At 44.7% G+C, this 8,270-nt stretch overlaps 1 pseudogene; it reads right to left on the bottom strand.

Moving 5' to 3' along the window:
• Positions 1-6,638: 6,638 nt before the first annotated feature.
• LOC121828999 (large ribosomal subunit protein uL11 pseudogene) lies at positions 6,639-7,343 on the bottom strand (annotated as a pseudogene).
• Positions 7,344-8,270: the final 927 nt, after the last annotated feature.

Below are 8,270 nucleotides of genomic sequence, written 5' to 3'. Positions count from 1 at the left end.
AGAGGACCTGGGTTCAATTCCCAGCACCCACATGGCAATTTACAATTGCCTGTAACTCTACCTTCCAGGGATCTGACAACAGACATACATGCAGGCAAAATATCAATGCACATAAAATAAATCATTTTTTTAAAAAAGTCTAAAAGAACTTAACAGATTAATAGCTGTGTGATCAAAATTCCATAGTGAATATCCAAAATCAACGTCATTTTCTAAGTCTCCCAAGATTTGGAACTTACAGGTTAGCAACTTGTTTTCACTGTGATGGGTGGTGTGTTGATACGATCAGCCTAGCAAGGGTGTACAGATGTACATATGCCTAGTTTTTTGTAAGTTGACACAAGCTAGACTCATTTGGTAAGAGGGACTCTGAATCAAGAAAATGCCTCCCTAAGACTTGTAGGCAAGTCTTGAAGTATTGTCTTGATGGTGATGCCATCCCCAGGTGGTCCTGGGTGCTGTAAAAAAGCAGGCTCATCAGGTGGTGGTGGCCGCCATTAGCCCTATCACTGGTGGATTTCTCTGAGGCCAGCCTGCTCTACAGAGTAAGTTCCAGGACAGCCAGGGTTGTCTCAAAAAACACAAGAAAAGAAAGCAAGCTCAGTAAACCAGGAGTAAGTACTCATCCATGGCCTCTGCATCAGCTCCTGCCTGGCTTGAGCTCTTGCCCTGACTCCACTCAGTGTTGAACTGTTAACATAGAAGTCTAAAATAAACCCTTTCCATTTCAAATTGCCGTACGTCATGGTGTAGATCCCTGCCATAGAAACCCTCACTAAGACAGTATGTGCACCTGATGTTTCGAGCTAGGTTTTTGTTTTTTCAAGACAGGGTTTCTCTGTGTAGTTTGGAACCTATCCTGGATCTCACTGTGTAGACCAGGCTGGCCTCAACTCACAGAGATCTGCCTGCCTCAGCCTCCTGAGTGCTGGGATTAAAGGGCACCACTACTTAATAGTTCTAGGCTCCCAACTCTATCTTTCAGAGTAATGAATGGAAGTTTCTAAGTTTTTCTAGAAACCTATTTAAAGTAGGGTTCTGAGATGGTTATTTTGTAGGCAAGTGTAGATAAGCTACTGTGCTTGGTTGGCTACCGAAGGCTTGACCCTTAAACATTGCCACTCCCTTCCTTAACTATGCAGCCTTCATCCCATCAGCAGTTACAAAAGGAAGCTGGTGTTCTACGGTGCAGAAGGGAACGTGCTTTCTCTGCGCCCTGCACTGTTGTTCTCGTAGGCATTCACTGAGTGCTACTGTGTGCCAGGGACTGTAATGAGGCGCAAGAATGCCAATAGAACAAATTATCCTTTTGCCCAGAGAGCACAGTTCTATGGGGAAAGGCAAATAAGTTCATTTCAGATAGAGAAAAAAAAAATTACCAAACAAAAGTTGATTTCACGTTTGATTAAAGAAAAGGCTGGATATGCAAGTGTTGGGGAAATTGACTCAGGCATGGGGTAAAGGGTATCTGAGCTGAGGGAGACAGGCCAGATTATGTGTGGTTTATTATTTGAAGTAGTGAAGTTTTGTTTTCTGGTTTTTTTTTTTTAATGCAATGGGAAACATTTAGATATGTAAAAGCATTTGCGTTATTATGGGAAGTATGCGTGGAACAAGACATAGAGACCAGCTGAGACTTTGCAGGAGCTAAAATTTGGATTGCACTGAATCAAGATAGGGTCAGCAGGATTTGCCATATTGATATCATGGGTTATGGTAGCAGTCTGTTAGGCTTCTCACTGTGTGACTAGATGATAGTCAATGAACTGAGAAGACTGGAAACAGATATGTTTTGCAAAAGTGGAGCGGGGGTGGGGGGGAGCCACCAAAAGAAACTGGATTGAGAATTGGGAAAGAAGAGAATGTTAGGCATTCTGAGCAGGAAGTCAGGGTCAGCTGGGTGCTACTGAGAAGCTGGATAGAGCACTCGCAAAGGAAGGAACGGGATTGTACACGGTCAAGTGTGTCCCAACTGCATTTTCAGTGCAGTGCAGGAAATTCCAGCTCTGCTCTTCAATGTGAGTGATTTCACTTAAAACACACTTCCTGTAATTCCCCATTAAAAACAGAAAGTTAAAAGCCCATTTTTGGCTGGAGTGTGTGTGTAATTAAGAACACTCAAAGTCAACTTTAATGGAGTTTTAGGATGTGAGAGTATGGTTAGCAACAGGCCCAGGTAAGTGGTTCAGGTAAATGACAGACAGCCTCTACTAAGAACTGTTAAGTCTCAAACTCGGCACAAATAGCTATCTGAGGTGCCTGTTTAACATACCAGAGCCGACCTGACAGCAGGGTTCTCCCAGGAATGCTCAGTCCCTTCCCTTTAAAGGGTATGGCCTGCATACTCCCTCCCTAAACTACTCCAGCCCAGGGGCTAGGCTGCCCTTCCCCCAGATGCCCTTCTGTATGTAACCCAACCGCTTTGGTTCCCTGCCTTTTTTGTCTACCCTTTACCCTCCTGTCCTCCTGGTCGGTGGCTCCTTCTCTCCCTCTCCTCACATGGCCCAGTTCAGTCTGGCCATGTTCACTCTGGACTCTCCCAGATGTCCCTGTCTCTGCCTACACTCTCCCTTTTATCTACAATAAACCTCCAGCATTCCTAGGAGCAGTCACGGTCTTCCACTTATTTATTTATTTATTTATTTATTTATTTATTTATTTATTTATTTATTTATTTATTTTCATTCAAGAACCTCTTGGAAACCTTGTTTTAAAACAGGCTGTCAAGGGGCTGGCGAGATGGCTCGGAGGTTGGAAGCACTGACCTGGGTTCAGTTCCCAGCACCCACATGGCAATTCCAAGAAATCTGACACCCTCACACAGACATACATGCAGGCGAAACACCAATGTACATCAATCAGGCTCTCTGTATGTAGCCGAGGCTGCCCTCAAACTTGTAGTCCTCCTGCCTCCGCCTCCTGAGTCCTGGGATTACAGGTGTGCACCACCAGGCTGGCTTCAATAAAAGACTTTAAAGCCAGATTGTGTTCGCTTTTGTTTTTTCTCTCAATGTCATTTAAGTATGTGATTTTCCTGAGTAATAACTTAACAGCAGGTATGGTGACTCGTGTGGCTATAAACCAGGCACTCATGAGTCTAAAGCAGGAGGATCACTCTGAGGTTAATCTGTGAGTTCCAGATCAACTTGGGCTAGTTAGACCCTGTCTCTAAAAACAACCAAAATAAAATCATTTATAGTGAATGTTAATTGCCTCATTAGCACCTTAGATAAATTAGATGGAGGGAGGAAGGGAGGAAGAGTTGGATAGGTAGATAAAGGTATTAAGACCAAATCACGAATTCTGAAATGTTTTCTATCCAGCTAGTTCAAATATAAACACTGTAACATTGAAAGTTATTTTTAATAACCTCAAGTTGACAACGGAACAATATATGACTTGTTCTGAAATTGCTGTTTTTCTGTTGTCTGAAAGCGCCTGCTTGCACGCTGTTTCCAAAGCAATGCCATCTGAAAACAAAGGCGGGCCAAGGAATGGACCAGGGAAACCTGTGTTTGCATGTGGGGAGGTACTTAGGCCGGGGATGTTGCTCACCCGCTGGCGACACACATGCTCTTCACAAGCCTGGTTTCTTCCTTCCTGATTGGAAGGAAGTCCTTTTACAGTCTAGACATTAACTTCTCTTCCACTTGCAAAGATTCTCTGAAGCACTGTCATTTCTATCCAGGATTAAATGAAAAGCTTTTCATTTAAATCATTCCTGTTTTTCCTTGGCATTGTTTTTCTGGGTCAGGGTTGCTTTAACTATCTGGAGACTTTTGTACTTCCACCTGAATTTTAAGATTTTTTTTTCTTCCTGTTGCTTTGATAAATGGTGTTGTGATGAACACAATGATCTCACCGCTTGTTAAATGCAAAGCCAAAATAAGCACAGCCAAGTCATGAAAGAATGGGAAAAGATTGCTCTCCTGCAGCAGGCAATGAGAGCGCCACCATTGTTCCAAAACAATGCTCTCCCCAAACAAGGGGAGGGTGAGGAAGGGAAGCCATACATATTCATATGGGGAGGTACTTTGGGGCGGGGACATTCCAGCACATGCCCAGTTTGCTTCACCCATCTCCCCACCCCGCCCCCCAGGGTTTCTCTGTAACCTTGGTTGTCCTGGAACTCGCTCTGTAGACTAAGATGGCCTCGAACTCAAAGAGATCCACCTGCCTCTGCCTCCCAAGTGCTGGGATTAAACGCGTATGCCATCACCGATTGGCTGTAGTTGAAACTAAAAGTAAAGCAAATCCTGAAGGTGCTATATGCCCCTGAAGGTGCCTGCCTTGCTCAGTCACTAACAGTGCTGGAATGTGGATGGGGACTGTCTTGCATCTGCACATTGATTTTGGTAGGAAGGCCGTTTTCATAGTATTAACCCTACCAGTCCTTGAGCACCGGGGGTCTTTCCAACTTCTGTGTCTTCCTCAATTTATCTCTTACGTGTTGTAAATTTTCACTGTAAAGGTCTTTCATTTTCTTGGTTAGACTTATTCCAACGTTGTTGCTTTGATTTGAGGTTTGTTTGTTTAGGCAGTTGTAAAAGAGGTTGCTTTTCTGGTTTCTTTCTCAGCATATTTGTTATTTAAAAGCCACTGGGTTTTGTAGGCTGATTTTGTATCCTGCCAGTTTGCTGAAGGTGTTTATCGGACCTAAGAATTTTCTGGGCCTGTCTTTCATGTCCCTTATGTATAGAATCATGCCATCTGCAAATAATGACACTTTGATTTCTTCCTTTCCTGTTTGTATCCCTTTTATCTCCTTCTCTTGCCCTGTTGCTCTAGCTAGAACTTCAAGTGTTATATTGAATAATAGGAATGGAGAGGGTGGACACTCGCTATGTAGACCAGGCTGGCCTCATATTCACAGAGATCTGCCTGCCTCTGCCTCTATGTTACAAGGATTAAAGGTGTGTGCCACCATGCCTGGCTTCCACTCCATTTTTTCAGAAAGGTTTTCTTTAAGCTTCATTGCTTATTCTGATCATAACTTGGACTTTATTTACCAAACGGCTTGGGGGTTTTAGGAATGCTGTTTTGTTCTATGCACTTGAGGCAGGATTTGCTGTCTATCTGTGTGTTAAGGATATGCACACCTGTGTGGACACACACACTGAGCATATGTGTGGAGGCCAGAAAAGTTTATTGGTGCCCTCTTCTACTACTCTGTCTATTCCTTTGAGGTAAGGTCTCTCCCTGAAACCAAAACTGATTTTTTTTCTCCAGTAGACTGGAAACCCACAAGGTCCCTTGGAGCTGGGATTACTGGTGTTGGTGAGCTTTGATATATGGGTGCTGGGATCTGCACCCCAATCTACAAAACTGAGGAGTAATTGATCTAACTGCTGAGCCACCTCTCCAGCCCTTAATTCAGCTTTTCTGCCATAATACCTGAGCTGGAGTAAGTGTGCAGGGTGAAAAGCAAGGGACTTAGAAATGCATGTGTAAGCATTCCAGAGACCCGGGATCTCACCCAGCACTGTCCTAGCTGTTCCTTCTCGGGAGGTGTGTAAACCACGGCTGAGAGGAGCAGCAAGAGCCAGCTAAGTGGCTGTGGTCTGGACATGATCTGTCCCCAAAATGTTCGTGTGTCCAAAGCATGGTCATCCATGTTATAAAACAGAGTAGAACATTTGAGAGATGTGGCTCAATGCAATCACTCTAGGAGGAGATTAACGCTGGTCCCTCCCCATGAGCTGGCCCCCCATGGGGATGGACTGGTGCACAGGAACAGCCCTGAGTCTCTGTGGCTTCCAGTCTTTCAGTGTGATTTCTCCCTCTCACGTTTGCTTCCCACACTGTCCACCAAAGCACGACACAGCCACAGGGGTCACGTGCTTGGACCTCCAGAAAGTCGTGCTAAATAAACGCCTTGCTTAGGTACCTAGTCTCAAAAATTATCTTCTACAGCAGTAAATGGGCTAATACAACAGAACCAGTCACTAGAAGATCCCCCCCCACCCCACCCCACTCTCCCGCCCCACCCCTAATCCCCACCTCCCCTCCCACCATCCCATCCCCACCACCTGGACGGAAGTATCTCTGGTTACTTCAGTTTAGTGTAAATGCAATAGCTACTCCCATGCTTACAAAGTAATGCTGGGAATACTTGGAGACAATTCCTTTTGGGGAAAAAAAAAAAAAAAACATTCGCTTGGGGGCTGGAGAGATGGCTCAGCGGTTCAAGAGTACTGGCTGCTCTTCCAGAGGATCTGGAGTTCGAATCCCAGGACCCACATCGCAGCTCACAACTGTCTGTAACTCCAAGATCTGACACCCTCACACAGACATACATGCAGGCAAAACACCAATACACTTAAAACAATAAAAAGAATTACTTAAAAATATTCACTTATTCCTGTGTATATGAGAGTGTTTGTGGTTAGTGCCACAGTGCACAGGTAAAGGTCAGGTCTCGACTTCCACCTTGTTGAGGCAAGGTCTTTCTGGCTGTGTATGCTGCTGCTCTGCTGAGTACTCCAGCTGGCCCTTAAACATCTGGGCAAGCCTCCACCTTGCCATCAAGGTGCTAGGATTACAGAATCCCGACAACCACTGCATCCAGCATTTTTATTTATTTGTTTGTTTGTTTGTTTGTTTTAGTCAGATGGTAAATATTTTTCTCTTGTAACTTCTTAACTGCCTGGGCATTCCACCGCCCCACTGCTGACTTCATCTATGATGCCATGAGGATGGTTGGCCATCCACATTGCAACCCTCAGACTGCAGTACCCAAGATCTCCTTAATACCCCAGAAAGTTCTCTGGGTAAAGACAGTTACCACATCTGTCAAGCAGTGTTGGCAATCTCATCAAAAGTGATATTTCCACTCTGATTAATGTTTTCCTTCCTCTTTCTATCTGCGTGGCTCCTTGGTGGCTTTGATGATCTGGGCAGAGGCAGAGGGTACCACTTCAGTCTGTCTGTTCTGAGTGACCAAGTTCTCTGTAATCCTCAGATCTTTCCAATCACTGATTGCCTTGGCCATGTCATCACCAACTGTTTTTGGAGACAGAATTGGGGGGGGGGGGCATGGCGGGGGTGGGTGGAGCAAGGCGGATGTGGTGCCATCCTCACCTCCCATACACCTCAGGTACACAACTTTGATGTCATTGGGGTGGCTAGTGACAGATGGACCTAGATTTGGGACAACCAAAAAAGTTTTGCCATAACGCCCAGAAACCCAAAAGCAACATCCAGCTTTTCCTGTGGGATCCAGGGATCCAACTCAGGTCACCAAGCTCACACAGCCAGCACCTTTATGTGTGGAGCCTTACTTATCTTGGCCTGTGCAGGTAATTCTAATGGGAACTCCTTTGCTTACCATAAGTAACTGACATGATATTATATCCTTACATGTGCACATTTACTTTATATTTGTCAGACAACAAGTCTTGAGGTTTTCTCCCTAAATTATTATTCCTAGAATGTTTAGACATTTGTGGGTGGCTCAATCAGGCCCCTGATTCACAATCCTCCTGCCTCTGGGTCCTAAATGTTGGAGGAATAAGAACATGCCACCACACCAAGTTTGAATATAAATTTTTTTCTGCATGTATAAAGGCCAGAAAACTATTCTGCAAATAACGGTTATTAATTCAACACTGAACTCTGGAGTTCCCTGGGAAATCGTACGGGTTGGTTTTGTGTGTTAACTTGACACAATCTCGAGTCCTCGGAGAGGAAGGAGCCTCAGCTGAGGAAATGCCTCCAAAACCAGCTGTAAGGCATTTTCTCAGTGATCAATGGGGGAGGGCTCAGTCCACGGTGTGTGGTGCCATCCCTGGGCAGGTGGTCCTGAGTTCTATAAGAAAACAGGTTGAGCAAGTCAGGGAGAACAAGCCAATAAGCAGCACCCCTCCATGGCCTCTGTATCAGCTCCTGCCTCCAGGTTCCTGTCCTGTTTGAGTTCCTGTCCTGACTTTCTTCAGTGATGAATAGTGCTGTGTAAGTGTAAGCAGAATAAACCCTTTCCTCTCCAACTTGCTCTTTGGTCATGGTGTTTCATCACAGCCATAGAAACCCTAAGACAAATATATAGTAAAAACTTTAGCTTTTTAAGGTTATGGTCAACAGATTATTAACCATCCTTTCAGAAATAACCTGTGCATATAACGCATACAGTTTTTCCATAACTGGCATCTGACTAAATAAATGTTCAGCAATTTGCTCTGTGACAAACATGTGTATGTTTTAAGCAGATACAAACGGGACAATAAGCTGGGTGCAGCGAGGCATCTCACAGCATCGTAGCCCTTTGTCTCTGA

Source organism: Peromyscus maniculatus, chromosome 4 (assembly GCF_049852395.1).
Source record: "Peromyscus maniculatus bairdii isolate BWxNUB_F1_BW_parent chromosome 4, HU_Pman_BW_mat_3.1, whole genome shotgun sequence".
In the NCBI taxonomy this organism is placed as follows: Eukaryota; Metazoa; Chordata; class Mammalia; order Rodentia; family Cricetidae; genus Peromyscus; species Peromyscus maniculatus.
The sequence above is the reverse complement of the archived record's forward strand: the minus strand, read 5'-3'. Positions and strand labels throughout refer to the sequence as shown.